Here is an 18,764-nt window from a genome sequence, read left to right as displayed (position 1 = left end):
CTGCCATCCTGAGATTTACGTTCCTCCCACGGCGTGGCCAGAGAGGAGAACGTTTTCGGATTGTACTTTTCAGCATTAAATTGAGCCCGAGAACGCTTAGAGACTGCTGGCAGCTGGCCGCCAGCGAGAGATGATGTACCACGCTTCATTGCGGGTCATCCGCCCTGATGCCACCTACTCTGACCAAGGGCCCTCCCCACGGGCGCCACCCAGCCGCAGCAATAGCCACCTGGCAGGACGGCCATTGCCGGGAGTCCTGATGCCCCAATGAGATGGGCATCTACTCCTTGGCATACGTGGGGAGTGAACGGCGCAGGCATCAGTAGAGCGATCCCTGTGTTGTCAGGGGGCTACAACCAAGAGGGTACATGGCGGCCCCACCACAACGGGCTGGCTACCGTGCTGGATCTTAGGTGCAAAACTGTCCAAGGTCGTCGTCGCAGTTAAAAGAAACACTGCAGATTGCAGCGTGGGAATCGCACCCAGGGACGTATCCTCGCCCATGAGATGGAAAACGAGCGGGACCCCAGTGCAACGACGAAAAAGCCGGCTAAAGGTCTCAACGCACGACGGATACAGTGCACCATGTAAGGCGCCCTTCCCCAATTGGCTCGCTCTTCGGAATAATTTAGAAAGATGGAGGTCAAACCCGAGAGGGGACCATCACATAAGGCCGAAACATTTGAGACTCCTTTTAGTCGCCTCTTACGACAGGCAGGAATACCGCGGGCCTATTCTTATCCCCGAACCCGCAGGGGGATCTGACTGGGGTATCCTGTTATTTTTTTATTATTACACGGATCTGATCAGCTAGTCGTTGTTATGTTACAAATTTTAATTCCGGGTACCTGGTAATAAATGTTGTGTATACTTGTGATCTGTATCCAGTTGTGTTGGTTCCTAGGTTTGTTGCTTGGTAATAACAGAACATGAGGTGTCGATTAACTTCATCTGACCATCTCATCCTCTGTCTTTGTTTTCCTTCTAGGGTGGTTGCAGGAAGCATATCCTGCAAAACACCTCTATTTGGATTTAAATCATTTTCCAGTTGGCTAGCAGTGTCGTTACCATTGAGGGCGGGCATAGGGTTCAAGTGTCGTCCCCGACCATGACGGCGCTTGTCCGAGGCTTCTTTAGTTCTGTCCTGAACCAAGTAATCACACAAAAAGAGGGGTTAGCCCTATTAGTGGTTTGTGCTTTTCGTCGCCTTTTACGACTGGCAGAACATACCGGAGGCCAATTCTTTTCTCGGGCCTCCACAGGAATTATTATTATTATTATTATTATTATTACTTCTTTCAGTCAGAGTAACATGTCCTCTCTATCAGTCAATGAAAATTACACACAGTATTTGACTTGGATTTGTCTGACTTGAAGACCCTGTCAAGTTTAACCAGAAGCAGAATTCTGTTTTCAACTAATATTTATCTGGTGTCAGTTTTGGACAAGTGTTAAAATATTAGATTTTATAATATAGTCAGACTTAAAAATGCTTTATGGTTTTGTGAGAGATTTGACAATAGAAGTCTGAAGACTAGACATTGCCCTTCTGGTAGCCATTTTCAGAGCTGTCTGCAGTTCTGCATTTTACTTTACATGGCTTGCGCAAAAGGCATTATTTTATGGTATATCTTCATAATACTGTTTGTATACCTGTGGGATGGGGGATCTACTTAACTGTTTTGCTAGGTGTGTACTTCTGTAGAGTCTCATCAATTTTTACTTCATCCCAAGTACCTTTACATTACTGACATGGTTAAAATCTCTTCTGATAGTAATATCTCGCCTGTGGAAACTATACATTATTGTACTGAGGTTTTCCTTCAAGTTATCTGTTACTTCTGATGGTGTGTCTTGTGACTGGTTGAAATATTCAATTAAAACTACTAGTTTTTTTATTAAAGTTAATTTTGCTCCATTATTATTATTATTATTATTATTATTAAACAGTGGCATGTGAACAGTAATGAAGAATTCTCAGATCACCAATATTTTATTATTCTTAAATGTTTCAGAAGCCAGAGCCATTCCTTATCAGTGGGCTAAGGGCAGAAGACACTGACACTGAGTTTCCAGGTTCCAATCAATTTTATTATGACAGCCAATGGAAGTGAACCTCAATGGTTTCTATCAAACAGCATCATTGCAACTAGCCTCAGAAACCATGTACACAGGTTTTATCCAAAATCCTGGCCACCGGCTGCTAGAGGTGATCACTTAATTCAACAATTAACTTTCACAATTAAGTCCTGCTTCCACATAAGCTGCAGACAGCAGCAGTCTGTACAGTTCTCTACCATCTGAACAGTGCACTGACATGACAAAAGTCATGGGATAGTGATGTGCACATATACAGATGGCAGTAGTATCGCGTACACAAGGTATGAAAGGGTGAAGTAGTCATTTGCACTCAGCTGATTCATATGAAAAGGTTCCGATGTGATTATAGCCATACGACAAGACTTAACAGACGCTGAACGTGGAATGGTAGTTGGAGTTAGGTGCATGGGACATTCCATTTTGGAAATCATTAGAGACTTCAATAGTCTGAAATCCACAGAATCAAGACTGTGTCAAGACTTCCAAATTTCATGCATTACCTATCACCACAGACAACGCAGTGGCCGATGGGCTTCACTTCACGACCATGAGCAGCAAGATATGCGTAGAGCTGTCAGTGTTAACAGATGAGCCACACTGTGTGAAATAAACACAGAAATCAATGTGGGATGCGCGAAGAATGTATCCGTTAGGGCAGCACGGCCAAATTTGGCGTTAATGGGCTACGGCAGCAGACTGCCTTTGCTAAGGCAGCAGACTGATGCAAGTGCCTTTGCTAACAGTACATCGCCTGCAGTGCCTCTCCTGGGCTCATTACCATATTGGTTGGACCCAAGATGACTGAAAAGCCATAGCCTGGTCAGATGAGTCCCGAGTGCAGTTGGTACGAGCTGATGGCAGGGTTCAAGTGTGGTGCAGACCCCATGAAGCTATGAACCCAATTTGTCAGCAAGACACTGTGCAAGCTGGTGGTGGCTCCATAATGGGCTATGTTTACATGGAACGAACCAAACATTGACTGGAAATGGTTATTTTCATCTACTTGGAGACCATTTGCAGCCATTCAGAGACTTCATGTTCCCAAACAATGATGGAATTTTTATGGATGACAATGCGCCATGTCACCAGCCCACAACTGTTTGCGATTGGTTTGAAGAAAATTCTGAACAATCTGAGAAAATGGTTTGGCCACCCAGATCACCCGATTTAAATCCCATCAAACATTTATGGGACATCATCGAGGGATCAGTTCTGTGCACAAAATCCTGCACTAGCTGCACTGTGGCTACAAAGGCAGGATGGCTCAATATTACTGCAGGGGATTTCCAGTAACCTTGTGAGTCCATGCCATGTTGAGTTGCTGCACTACATTGGGCAAAAGGACGACCAACACAATGTTTGGGTGTACCCCATGACTTTCATCACCTCAGTGTATGCTATTGTGTATGTCAGTGATCTAGCAGTAAATGGAGTGTAGTATTAAACTTTCAAACCCAGTTTTTGAGACTGTTCATTCTTTAATGTTTTTGTGATGCAGTAGATCTGTTTGGAGTATCTCAATAAAGCAATGATATAATTTACTTAACTTTTCGGCATGCTAACACTTCTGTCCAAAAACATTTTTGAAACAAAGGAAATAACTAGCTATCCATCTTGAGACAAGTTATGCACCAGAGCTGTTTGGGACATCCATCGACAATGTCATGCTCTTTGCATCACAGTAAATGCCTCTGATTCCTGCTTTTTTGTTGAGTGATTGTCTATGGAAAATCTATACTATAAACAGAATGAAGACTGTGTGGAGTGGAACACATGCAATAGAAATGATAATACATCATTAACATTTGAGGTGCATGATTGAGTTCTTAAAGAAGTGGTATACCAGTATTTCAAAAGTGGTATACCAGTATTTTCCCAGAACTGGAAGTTACCTCATGTGGAAATATCCAAGAACTTAGTGGCTGCTAATACCACCAATGTGACAACTTCCTATACAGGGCATGGCAGGAGAGATCTTAAAGTATAAAATCAGTTGTCAGATTCAACTTTACCTGAAATTCTAATGAATTACAGATTAATCATTATTAGCTTATATTGTAAATAACTGCGAAAGAAGCTTACCGCAAATGTCACAATGCAGTGAGATATTGTGCAATTTTTATGTTGAAACAGACTGTGTTCAAGTGCAATTTTGCATCATATATGAGTACCAGTTTAGATCATCTGTGCCAGTGAGGAAACATGGTGGCAGGAGAAAATGTATATTTCAACCTAATTAAAAATTATCTGATGCCACACAGTAATCAATCAAAATGCACATTAAAAAAGAAACAAGCAAAGAGACAGGTAATTACATCAATTGTTGCAGATATGAGCTAATTTCCACATTTTTTACTGCTTAATCTACTGAAAAGAAATGATATAAATCAGCCTATTAATTGCTTTTGTAATTTTTTATCACACCTTGTTTGTAATTGTCAAAGGAAATCAAAATTCTTGTCACTGATGTTATCGTAAGACTTTATTTTAGCAAACTAGTTTTTACACATGAATCTTCATCTATACTCCACACAATCACTTTGAAGCACATGGCAGTAGGTACTTTTCATTGTATCGTACATTAAGGTTTCTTCCTGTTTCATTCGTAGATAGAGCATGGGAGGAATGCCTGCTTGTAAACTTCTGTACGAGCTGATAGTTATTTCATTTTGTCTGCATAATATCTTAGGGAAGTTTCAGAACATTCATAATTTCTACTCTGAAAGATGGTAGGTGAAGTTTTCTATGCATGGTTTGTAAGAGACCTTTCTTTTTCAAGCGTTTGTCAGTTATGATTTTTCAACAATTGTGTTACACACTCTTCCCAGTCAAATGAGTTGACACAAGGTATAGCAATGTGCAATCAGATAAAAATACGTATTTTAGATTAAAGAAACACACTTGGTTTTGCCAAAGCAGATACCTATGACTATGCCTAGCAGATACTGAATTGAGGTAGCCAGAAGACTTATGAATCATACTGGAAATTGAATGTTACAGTAGGAAAATACTTAGTATAACACTTAGCTATTCTACTAGTTACTGTACCCAGTAACATGCAGCTAATAAGAGTCCTCAAACTATAAAACCGAAGAACTTTTCATCTGTCTGCATTATTTCAACAGTTAAATTGACACAACAGTTGATGAAATCCACAGGACACTCAACATTCACAGTAGTTAGGAATTTATTCAGTATGTCATTAGTGGACTAACTGATATTAATATTAGCATTCCCAATCTAAATCTACATCTACACTCCACAAGCCTCCTTAAGATGTGTGGCTGAGGGTACTTTGTGTACCAGTGTCACTTCCCCCTTTTCCTGTTCCTGTTGCGTACAGTTTGTGGGAAGATAAATTGGTGGTATGCCTCCGTGTGGACTTGAATCTCTCCAATTTTATCTTGATGGATTTTTCGCGATATATACATAGGAGACAGCAATATGCTGACTGACTCTTCTAAGAATGTATGCTCTCAGTACTTTAACAGCAGACAATACTGTGATGCAAAAAGCCTCACTTGCAGCATCTGCCACTGAAGTTGGCTGAGCATCTCCATGATGTTTCCACACTTGCTAAATGAATATGTAATGAAACATACTGCTCTTCTTTGATTGTGGTAATGGTCATGATGATGATGATGATGATGATGATGATGATGATGACGAATGGTTTTTGGGGCGCACAACTGCGCGGTCATCAGACCCCGTACAAAGTCCCAATTTTTACACGGTCTGATCTAGCCACTGTCATGAAAGATGATGATGATGATGAAATGATGAGGACAACACAAGGACCCAGTTCCTGGGCAGAGAAAATCCCCAACCCAGCTGGGAATCGAACCCGGGACTCCGTGATTCAGAGGCAGCAATGCTAGCCGCTAGACCACAAACTGCAGTTGCCTTTCTTTGGGTCTCCTCTGTTTCCTCTATCAGTCCAATCTGGTACGGGTTGCATATTGATGCTACTTCCTTTGTTGATGGACATTTCCTGAGGATTTTTCCAGTGACTCTCATTCTGGCATCTACCTTATGTGTGATTAATTTTATCATCACTTCCACTTCAAATTGCTCTGTAGCACTCTCCTAGGCTTTTAATGGAAGTAACTGCTTCCAGTGACTGTTCTCCAGTTTTGTAATCACACAACAAAGGATCTTTCTGTCTATGTATTCACAATATGTTACATTTGTCGATGTCAAGGACCAATTTTCTACCATCGAGACTTTTTACACAAGAGTGTCATCTGTGAAAAGCCTCATGGAACTTCCAATTATATACTAGGTCATTTATATATATTGTGAAAAGCAGTGGTCCTATAACACTGCTTTAGGGCACATCAAAAGTGCTTTTAGGTCTGAAGACTTCTCTCATTCGGAATGACATGATGTGTTCTGTTAGTTAAAAACCCTTCAACCCAATAACACACCAGGTCTGATATTCCATATGCTCGTATTTTGTTCATTTGGCAACAGTGTGGAACAGTATTAAATGCCTCCCAGAAGTTGAGGAACACGGCATCTACCTGGACATCTGTGTCTACTGTTTTCTGGGTCTCTTGGATGAACAAAGCAACTTGGTTTTCACTCGATCATTTTTGGAACCCATGTTGGTTCCTATAGAGGAGACTTTGGTTCCCAGAAATTTCACTTGTAGATGGAGTATGTTAGCAGTCAGTTCTAAGAATTACACCTTCTTGATAATTCTATGTAAATGTTCTGATAATCTACAAGACATTATTAATGTGAAACTATCAGAAACTAAATTAAGAATAAACTGAGCCTGCTGTGGGTAGCTGTATAGAAACCACAGGCCTTGTTCAGTTTGGTAAACCACCACCTCTTAATTTATGATGTAGGTTGCCATCAATGCATCTGAACATTATGTCTAGCCACCTTTAGCCTCTTTTGTTATTTTGACACTCTTTCTTTTTATGTTTGACTATCCCTCATCTCTGAGGACTGGACAACAATGGGCTATTCTTAGTAGCACAAGACTTCTGGATCTGCTCAATTAAAATAGGTTGGCTATGGGAAGACATTCTCCCTGTTGTCAATGTAGTCAAGATATGGCAACATCCCACAAAAATTTAGAAATGCAATTGTCATTTCCTGTAGCGAACCTGATTTACCCAGACAAATTCACTTGAAATTTTGTTTCTTAACAATCTGTACTAATAATAAAACTGTAAAACAGTCATGTCTAACTGTCTGAACACACTTGTTTCCAAAACTATTAACTATACAAATTTTCATGGTGTAACTTGAATGTAGCTTCGGGCACTTAGGCTTTAGTTCTATCAAAATCAGATCACAGAAAAAAAAGATATTGTAATTTAAAATCTTATCCAAAACCATCACATCTGTCCATTTGAACATGCCAATTTCTGAAACTACTGGACAAATTTTCATGAGTTTTTCACAGGTGACTTGAGCATAGCTTGGGCAACATATAGGCTTTCTTTCATCAAAATCAGATCACAGAAAAACAAAAGATATCATAATTTAACATTTTACATAAAATTGTTGACTCAGCTTAGTAGTACAGATGTTTAATCATCATAGATGGCACTGTTAGTTTTTTTTAAACTTAGTGACAGACGCATTGTTGGAAGTTTATGTCAGTGATAGACTTAAGCACTGCAATCTGATCTTTATGAATAAAAACTAACAGAGAATTTACTCTGTTAGGATATATAGATTTACTGATTTGGCTTTGTGAATTAAAAACTCAATGATATTGCCTTATTTTCTTTGGTAGTTTTATTTGTATTTGACATCTTTCTTAGAGAGGGTTTTTTACTGCGCCGGGTAGCTGAGTGGTCAGTGTGACAGACTGTCAATCCTCAGGGCCCGGGTTCGATTTCCGGCTGGGTTGGAGATTTTCTCCGCTCAGGGACTGGGTGTTGTGTTGTCCTAATCATCATCATTTTATCCCCATCGATGCGCAAGTCGCCAAAGTGGCATCAAATCGAAAGACTTGCACCTGGCAAACGGTCTACCCAACGGGAGGCTCTAGTCTCATGACATTTACATTTACCACAGTGGTAGAAGCATTTTCCGAAGTTTACGTCAGTGGCAGAATTAAGCACTGCAGTCTTATCTTTATGAATACAAACAAATATTGAATTTACTTGTCTAGGATGTACGGATTTACTGATTTCACTTTATATATTAAAAACTTGATGACATTGCTTTGTTTTGTTTGATAGGTTTTATTTATATTTTTTGCTAGAGAAAATCGAATTTATTAACTTTGCTCTGTGATTTGGGTGCTTACTCATTACATTTTCATTGCTACAAAAAAATGCCTAGAAAACAGTCAAGTCTCTCTGAATGCCTCAGAACAGCTAAAAGACTGAGGACTATTTGGTCTCAAGAACTCAATGAAGACCCTGAGGCATGACTTTCTGTGGCTCGAGAACATCAGGCTTTAAACTGCTTTGGAAACTCCTTCTGAAATTGAGGCACAACATAACTCTGGTTGAGAGCATAATGCATTTTTCGCTCCTCAAAACCCTTCACTCAGTGAGCTTATGTGATGCCATGACCATAAACAAAGCAAACGGCCAGATGCTGTGTGGTGTGGGCACAGGTCTTAGGGTCAGCCAGTTGCTGTTCGCATGGTCAGCTCTACATAGCTCTCTTCTCTGTCAGTGAAGCAAACAATTTCTTTGTTCGTGGCCCCACTCATACTACTCCAAATTTCATATACAAAGAAGCTTTACAAATCAAAAATAAATTCCATGCATTTGAAGTCTTGAGCACAGCTATAAATAAATACCTGGACAACACTGGGTTTCTCAGCTAGTTCACAAATAAGATTTGAAACTGAGCCTATAAATTTTAAATTTCTGACTCAAGGAAGATGGTCACATATGCACATTTCAACTGACTTTAAATCTCAGTTTATGAGCTATATGCCTTAACCACCATTACAGTAAAATGAGTATCTGCAACAGCAGTATCCTGTTAGCCATGTGGTACAATGTTTTCTCCACATATGATGGGTACTGTAATAGTCACTTCAAATATTGCTGCAGAACCAATATATTTAAGTCAGATATTTTCTCTTTCTGTAATCAAGCTGCAAAATGACCCAATGGAATTCAGTAACGAAATCATAGAAAAAAATCTTTTGTGTTATTATTGCTGCTGTTGCATAAACTGAATATCATCTTTTGGAAACCATCAACCTTTCACTTAACTGTAATGAAATTCATATTTTGTTAGTATATTGTTCTTATTATAATTTCATTATTTTTTCCATATGCTGGAGCCACCTCACATTGGTTGTCTAACAGCAGAAATAGCTGCCAGTGAACTGCTAGACTGTTGCCAGTTTTACAAAAAGCTGTCAACAGAAATGAGCCTCCTCAATTTGTAGCCAACTTACCATTGCCTCTAGTGTTGGAAATTAAGTGTACATTATGGTATAAAAGGAATGTGTTCCACATAATGAGACATATTTGAGAAGCAGGGGCCATCTGCTTATATTTAAATACTGCCACCCCGGAACAAAGTAGAATGAACGCAGTGCTCTCTACCAACTGTTTACAATGTCACAGAAGTCATTGTTTAGATTCAATGGTTATTTGACACAGGGTGAAAGCAAAAAACAATGGCTTCAAAAATTGTTGTTCAAACAAGTTGTGAAATATGGGTGGCAATCTGATTTTTGCATGCAAAAGAAACTACAGACCAAATTCATCCGAAGTTCTGACTACTTTATAGGTCTACAATAATGAATGAAGAAAAGATAAGACAAAGGAACTAAGACTTAAAAAGTGGCGGTAAAAATGTGGATCATGAATAGCAGAGTGACAGGTTCAGTATCTAGACCGATGAAATCATTCAACACGTGAGCCAAATACTGCAGTTTGATTGATGAGTCACAATTGGTGCTCTGCCTGATGAGTATCCTTGTGTTGCACACACTCCTGTTTACGAGACTGTCAAGGGACTGCCTCAGATATTGCAAATTGTGTGCAGGATTAGTACCAAAAATGTTTAACCGACACAAAGGTCAAAGCATATCATGAGGGCAGGTGTTTTTGGAACACTATTGACAAGATGGAGATGATTTGTTTTCCACACAGTTGTGGGTAACAATATACGGATATCCTAAACCATTGCATAGTTGAAACAACAGGCAATGGAGTGGTGCCATTAAGCTTCACCAAAGCCAAAAAACTTAAAGTAATCCGCATACTCAAGAAATTATGGATAGTGTTTTTGGGATGAAAAGGACACTTCTTTGGTTGATTTCTTATAACATGGGTTAATAGTTGTTGACACGTATTGCGAAGTGCTCACAAAGTTGAGATGTGCCATCAAAGATTGATGGTGTGGGAAACTGCCATCTGAGATAGGCCTTCTCCTTGATGTGTGTGCACACACTGTCCATATAATGGTAAAGATCCGGCATTTATGTTGGGGACTTTTCAAACAACCACTCTACAGTTCTGATCCACATCCAGCAATTACTAGCTCTTCTTGCACTTGGAACAATTGTTTGAAGATGATGAGGATCTCAAGATGGATATTGTCAACTGGTTCAATTTCCACACAAAGAACTTCTATGCAGAGGAGATGAAGAAGCTAGTAGAGCATTACAAAAAGTGCTTAGAAGTGGACAGTGTTTACATGGAGAAGTAGAGAAGATTTGTGGGAAATTAAAGCAAGCAACAAACACCAAACACTTGTCAAAAGAAAGGAATGTGTGTCATAAGGAAAAATCAGGGAATCAAAATGGGAGTTGAACCTGCAACTCCAATCAGCAGAAATTAATGATGTTATCCATTTAACTGAAAAGACCACCATCAGTAGCTATGCAGAGTATTTTTCAACAGTGACACTATATTCTGTTTACAGTTTTTTTAAAAGAATATACAGGTCTAGAATAGTGACAGGACCAGTTTTCCATAATATTCCAAGTAATTTTTCCTCTTTAGAGTGGCCTCAGAATAAACTGATAATGAAATGAGGTGACTTTAACCTTTGGAGATGACTCTTGACCTGGATATCAAAATAAATTGTGCAATTCACAGTCTTGGAAACATTTTAATTTTACTATATTTGAACAGATGACAAGTTTTGGAATTCCACCAACTTGCACATCCTTGATGTCCTCACCTTATAAGATATGCTTCTAAAATATGATCAGTTCTATAATTTATAAAGTGAAAATGTGACATGCTTCATTTTGTTGTGGCAGTATCATACAGGACTTCACCTCTGGCCATAATTTCCTGTGGCCAGTTTTGGTGTTGTTAAGTGTACATGGTCACTCAACCACAGATAGTCCATCTATAAAGGTTATGTTGGATTATGATTTTATTGCCATCTTTTAGTTGTTGTTGTTGTCTTCAGTCTGAATACTGGTTTGTTGCATCTCTCCATGCTACCCTATACTGTCCGAGGTTCTTCATCCCCAATAACTACTGCAACATACATCCTTCTTAAACTGCTTACTGGGTCTCCCTCTACGATTTTTACTCCCCAAACTTTTGTCCAATTCTAAACTGGTGATCCCTTGATGTCACAGAATGTGTCCTATCAACCAATCCTATCCTTTGGTCAAGTTGTGCTACAAATTTCTTTTCTCATCAACTCCATTCAGTACCTCCTTAGTTACATGATTGACCCATCTAAACTTCAACATTCTTCTGCAGCACCACATTTCAAAAGCTTCTATCTCTTTTTGTCTAAAGAGTTTATCGAACATGTTTCATTTCCATACATGGATGCACTCCAGACAAATACCTTTGGAAAAGTCTTTCTAACACTTAAATCTATATTCAATGTTAACACATTTCTCTTCTTCAGGAATGCTTTTCTCACCACTGCCAGTCTATCTTTTATATCCTCTCTACTTCTGACATCATCAGTTACTTTGCTGCACAGGTAGCAAAACTCATCTACTACTTTAAGCGTCCCATTTCCTAATCTAATCCTATTAGCATCATCTGATTTAATTCAACTACTCTCCTTTATCCATTTCGGTTTTGTTGATGTTTACCGTATTTACTCGAATCAAAGCCGCACTTGAATCTAAGACGCACCTGAAAAATGAGACTCGAAATCAAGGGAAAAATAATTTCCAGAAACTAAGCTGCACCTGAAATTTGAGACTCGAAATTCAAGGGGAGAGAAATGTTTTACACCGCACCTCCAAATTGAAACAAAGTTGGTCCATTGTAACATGATACACAACTGAAGTCGGAGGGATGAAGATGCAGCTACAGTAGTTTGGCTCGAGTCATAAGTTTAACAGTTAAGCTTTACCAAGCAGCCATTGCTATGTGTCAGGTGCTCCGTCCGTATTTATACGAGTACCCTTCCTTTTTGACGTGCTTCGTCTGGTTAGAATTGGTTGCTTATTTTGATCTGGTAAGTGCCGTTTTCTTTGTTATAGGTTTTTACATCACTCTAAGCGGAAAATGCATTATTGTACTGTGTCATGCATTGTTTGTTTACTACCTGTCGCTGCTCACGACATGGCTTGCTTTTGTGCGCGCTACTGCGGCTTACAATTAAAAAAAAAAGAGAGAGAGGACTTGTCTAATAAGCGCAACAATGGCAAGAGACTGCTATTTGTTGATACCAACACTGCTGCTTTCTTTGATAATGAGCAACAAGCACCAAATAATAGACTGCGTATTATAGATGATGTTCTGAACGAGAGTTTAGAGAAAATTTTTCTCCATTTGGAAATCTTTGGAGACGCCTCTTTAGTACATTACATTCTGCACAGAAATCAGATTCATCTTAGATATAAAAATCTAGTCAATTGCCATGCTTCATTTCTGACTGTATCACTATTCAGCATAAGAATAATATAAATATAAACATGACTTGATATGTATATTCTTCTGCTTTTGCTGTTGTCTCGCTCTAGTTTCGTAGTTTATTAGGCAGGCAGGATTTAAATGAGATAGCAGCAAACACAAAAGAATACATGGCATAATGTTTACATTCTTCTACCCTTTCTTTTAATTTATTTACTGACACAGAGGTTTGGTGTGTCAGTACTTATCTTTGTGCCTGGAAAGCATGCCTGTATAGTGCTACATATATTCGATGGCAGAAGTTAGTTGTAGTGGCACCTACCAACATTTTTCAGAACTTCCGCTTACTTTGCACTCAATTCTAAGCCACAGGCGGTTTTCTGCATTACAAAAACCAGAAAAAAAGTGCGGCTTAGATTCGAGTAAATACGTATTACATCCTCCTTTCACGGCACTATCCATTCCATTTAACTGCTTTCCCAAGTCCTTTGCTCTCCCTGAGAGAATTATAAAGTCAGCAGGAAAACTCAAAGTTTTTATTTCTTCTCCCTAAAATTTAATTGCTACTCCACATTTTTCTTTGGTTTCTTTTACTGTTTGTTCAATGTACAGATTGAAAACACTGAGGATAGGCTAAAACCCTTGTAGCGGTTTAACCTGCTTTTTTTTCTTTGTTTGTTGATTGTCCTTGGTGTTGACATACTGTGTAGTTACACTGGCTGAAAAATGGGATCTGCAATTTGGATGCTGACTACGGTAAATAATGTAGCTGACAGATGCACAGTTCCTTTTCACTGACTTTTACTTTCACTTTGCACTATCCCCCAGTAACACACAGTTATATATGTATAGCCAGTGCACTACTGTTTAAACTTTCCATAAGCCTCATTAATAGTTTGCAGGCGAACCTCCACATACTGCTACAATAGTTTACTGTTGAGCATCTACGAGCAGTAAAAACATAACCACATAATTCACACAGTTCTTGAAGAATAAATAGGTTCATATGGAAAGCAGACACTGTCATTGTTTTTACACACAGTCTAATTGTTTAACACTTATTCTACAGTTAACTTGAAGCATTGTTGTCATTCTAACCAACACAGGTTTCTCATCTGAAACTCAGCTGTGGACTGTCTCATGACCAAAAATGAGGCCCTTATACATCATCACAATAATAGGTACTGAAACTACACATTGTTTAAAGTTAAATTTACAGAAATTGCAATTAAAACTTAACTCATTAAATTAACTGAATACATCAAAAGATTCATTTCTTTTAACAGTTTCTCCTACTACAGGGGTTAAGCTGAACTGTTTAAATCATGAAGACAACAAATATAGTTACACAAACAATACTTTTGATAAAACTGTTAATTACTTTGGAATTAATTCAGGGCTGGATTTGCTAATATGTTTTTGAAGAGAGCCAAATAGATACTTTAAGATTACTCGTATTTGTCTTCCAAATGTTACATTACATAATTGATATTTGTTTATACGTCAACAATAGAATTTAAGTCACAAAACAATTACTGATTTTTCCTATAATGAAAGATACTAACTAGGAATAGTCAAAATTAGATCTGGTGTTATATTCTTTAAGACCAAGGGCCAACATTTCTCTTTTATGAAAATGCAATTTTATTCGCTTATGTTAATGGTAACTAGTTAAAAGTGGAAAAATGAATTTAAGTAGGCAGATGGCAAAAAAAGAGGGTAATTAAAATTATCCCAGCTTGCTTTGTCACAACCTGTCTCATTGTCTTCTCAACTACTGCTTCCCTTTCATGCCCCTTGACTATTATAACTGCAGTCTGGTTTCTGGACAACCTGTAAACAGCCTTTTGCTCCCTGTATTTTATTCCTGTTACCTTCAGAATTTCAAAGAGAGCATTCCAGTCCATTTTTAGTATAAAAGGAAAAACTTGAACACTTACATGAACAATTACCAATAAAAGCATTAATGAAACAAATATACTGTGGTAATAAGAGAAATAATCCAGTGCTTGAATCTCGAAAACAGCAAAATGCGTGTCTCTACCTCTTTAAAAAAGAAGTAGCGTGATGTCAGTGATTCATGTTTTATGCTTGTTAACAAAAGAAAGCAAAATGAAATCTAGCTTAGCATTTGCCTAGGCAAGTTGGAAAAATCTCAAAATGATTAATGTCAAATTTACATATGTTCAACTAGATGTGCGCACCAGTTTGACAATGAAACCATGTAACACCTTCGCAACGTCAAGAAAAGTTGATATATACGAACAAACTGAAAAATGGATGGAGACACAACAGTCTATGATAAGTCACTCACATAACAGCCACAGTGAATAATCCACGTGCTCCGGAGGATAATAAGAAAGATGATAAAAAAAAGAAAGAAATGCAACAACCTCGAGACTTTGACTAAGTGAAACCCCTCTTTTACGCAATTCCAGGAACTTGCAAAAAAATTGTGTGAATTGTGGGAAAATGTAAAAGACGGAAATAATATTTTAAGTGGTAAAAGTCACATATAGGACCTCCCCCCCCCCCCCCCCCATCCGCAGTACATTTCCGTAGTTTATGTATATTATATGTACATAATATGCATGAAAATATTCATTGCAGATTTGTTTAATATCTAATAAATGTATTCTGAATTTGGTACTATGTTCAGCTGCTGATGTGACATTTCCCACCACTTCAACACAACAAGCTGTACTAAGAGTGACTCATTTTGGTGAGAAGCAGATGGCAGTAAACCATGAAACCACCATATTTAAGTGTTTACAAAGCTAAAGCACTGTATTTGGCAGTTTTCATATTTATATTTTCATACTACAAAAATATGCACTGCAAGTGTTACATTGGATTAAAGATCTCTCTAAAATGCATCCATTTGTCCTGCTACAATGTTGAGGAAAGTGACACCACTGGCTGTTTTAAATTTTATAATGGAAAGTGTGAAATATTTCAAAGAGCATTAAATATGGCGTGCAAACATAGAGATTAGACTGCACTACTGATCAGTCTGTCACCACAGCCTTTAATTCATATTCACATTCATTGGCTTCACAAATTCACAACCAAATTGTCACGTTCAAAACTAAGATACACCTTGGGCTACATTACAGATCAGTCTGCCACCACTACCAAGATTCTGGGGGCTGTGGGTGGGTGGGTTACCAAATCTCTCTTTACCCTCTTACGTTGATGCTTTATAAAAGATAAATAAGCCATTTTGTTTATCACAGTGACTTTTAATTTGAATGGTCTTACATAAATGTGGCATAATGAAAAAACAGGTTCAGCAGTCCCTACTTTTTAAGGAAAAAAATCTGAAATTGTAGATTGCTTTAATTTTTTGGTAAATTGTTACAATTTTCAGTTCATAAACACAATGAACAGCTCTGACATCTACATCTTCACCAAAAATCAATTTTTTATTGTCCTCACTGCCGCATTTAGGAGGGTCGCAGTCGGTGAGGGGCGAGGGGAAGGTAGCGTCAGCTGCTTCCTGCAGTGCTGACATGATTACCATCGACTATTTGTGGAGTTATACTTCGCGTCTATGGGTAAACTACCGTTGGCAGCTCTTGCAGACAAATGAATATTAAAATACAAACGAAGAGGCTGGCTGTGTGAGCACGCACAGCCAACATGAAAATAAAATGCTTACCTTGTGAGTCTGGAACTGAAGCATGCGTGGAATCCACGCTTGAAAGATAATCGTTCATGTAGGAATGTTTATCTCGTACACATTATTGAAAAAATTACACTAAATGTCAATTTGAGGATTGTGCTAATTAAATTTTTTAAAAAATACACATATATATTTATGAATAAACATCAACGGTGAATCTTCAGAGATTTCCGTTTAAAAACATAATTTGTTCCACCTTTTTCCCTGTCAGGCGATTTCTTCTGTCAGTTATAAGGTGTCCTGCCTTCGAGAACACTCTTTCACACGGCGTGGAGGTTGCGACAATACACAGTCGAATTTTTGCAAGTTCAAAGAGCGAGGGGTATACTGACAGTCGTTCAAACCACCACTGAAGTGGATTGCCTTGTCTCTGTAGCAGGGCTCTTGTAAATATTTGTCCACTTCCACTATTGCAGCAGCTCTCGGGTGTGGATTACTCTGCAGCCTGGAAAACACTTCATCAAATTCGAGCCAGAGACTGGAAGTTGATTCAGTGGTTGGAACTGAGATTGTTGCAGTAGCAGTGGATGTGTTCGTCACAAATTTCTCACAGTGCCTGATCAGGTTTAATTTCACCTTCTCAGCAGAATTTTTATCAGAAAAACCATGTAATTTGAACCGGGGATCCAATGCAGTTGCTTCCGCGAAAATGGAATTTTCCTCTATATTTCTAAATCGTCGTTTTAGGTCTTCAGCTAACTTTTCGGCCATCTGTTGCACGTCTACATGAATTTCAGTGTTATTAACAAACCGGCAACACCATTTTTTCAACGAGCGACTAAGTAGCATAACATTAGAAGCAGTGACAACATTTTCACTTGACATTTCCTCAGTGCAGTCTTTGAAAACTTTCAACAGGTCACAGGCTTGTGTTACACTTGCAATGTCCTCTGCAGTCAGATTTGGAAGATCTGGATAATTCAGAGTGATAACTGTCATTAGGGAATTCTTAACCTCGATTATTCTTCGCAGGATATCATAGGTTGAATTCCATCTCGTAACAGTGTCCTGTTTTAGTGTCAGAACTGGCTCTTTTAACTGTTCCTGGATATTTTTCTGTTTCGTGCAGGCATGCGAACTTCACTTAAAAAATTCATCATTTTTTTTACTTTATTCAGAATGGGTTGAATGTGCGGAAGCCCATTCTCAACAATTATATTGAGTGTGTGCGCAAAGCAGGGGATGTGTTTCCAGGCTGTGAGTCTTATAGCTGCCACAATGTTAGCAGCATTGTTGCTGACAACACAGACGACTTTTTCTTGAATGCCCCATTCCCTTGTGACACGTAGCAGTTCTTCCGAGAGTTTTTCTGACGTGTGCCTTTCGTCGTATTTAAAGCACTCTAGGAGGGAAGACGCCAGCTCCAGGTCTTTAACGTAGTGTGCTGTCACCGACAAATAACTCTCATTTGTAGTTGAGGTCCACCCATCCATTGTCAGCACAACCGCTCCGCAGAATTAATTTTGGCTCTCACAATTTCTTTCATCATGGCGTACTGTTGCTGTAGCAGCGTATTGGAAATGGTCTTCCGAGATGGCATTCTGTAAGCACCATTCAGTTTGCCTAAAAAACTTTGGAAATGTTTACTTTCCACTATGTTGAAGGGCAAATAATCCTTTACAACAGTCTGCAGAAGTGCGAAATCTATCTCCTGATTTCTTTTGTTAGAAAGAGGTTTCGGAAAATACATGGGTAATGTTCCGTGATATGGAGGTCTGCTTTCTGATACTGAAGTGGTACTGTTATTTTCTGGCACCAACTGCTGTTCGCTTCTGGCATTTGCTGATGTTAGTTCCGGATTGTGCGGGTTTTTTATCCAAGAAATATCGGAAGTTGCAGGAGCAGGGGGCGCTCAGCGTGTGACTGACAATGGCACTGTTGGATGCAGCACTCGAACATGACGCGCTAGATTAAATGTATTTCGTTCTTTATATGAAATACACTTAGAACAATAATTGCACTTTGCTTTCCCATCACTTAAATCGGCGAAGAAACCCCAAATTTCACTACTTTTACGCGATCGCGAGCTGCTAGCCATTGTATAAGAGTGAACAGACACAAAAACTGCTTTCCAAAGAAAATAAAGAGGGATTTTACCTGAAATCGTACCAATGACTACAGGTGAGAGTTTACGTTTTGAATTTGGAGGGTTATTATTCTCAACAAAAATAAAATCTACAGGAAAACTTCTG

Source organism: Schistocerca serialis, chromosome 3, assembly GCF_023864345.2.
Source record: "Schistocerca serialis cubense isolate TAMUIC-IGC-003099 chromosome 3, iqSchSeri2.2, whole genome shotgun sequence".
Taxonomy (NCBI): domain Eukaryota; kingdom Metazoa; phylum Arthropoda; class Insecta; order Orthoptera; family Acrididae; genus Schistocerca; species Schistocerca serialis.
Note: the sequence above shows the minus strand (reverse complement) of the source record.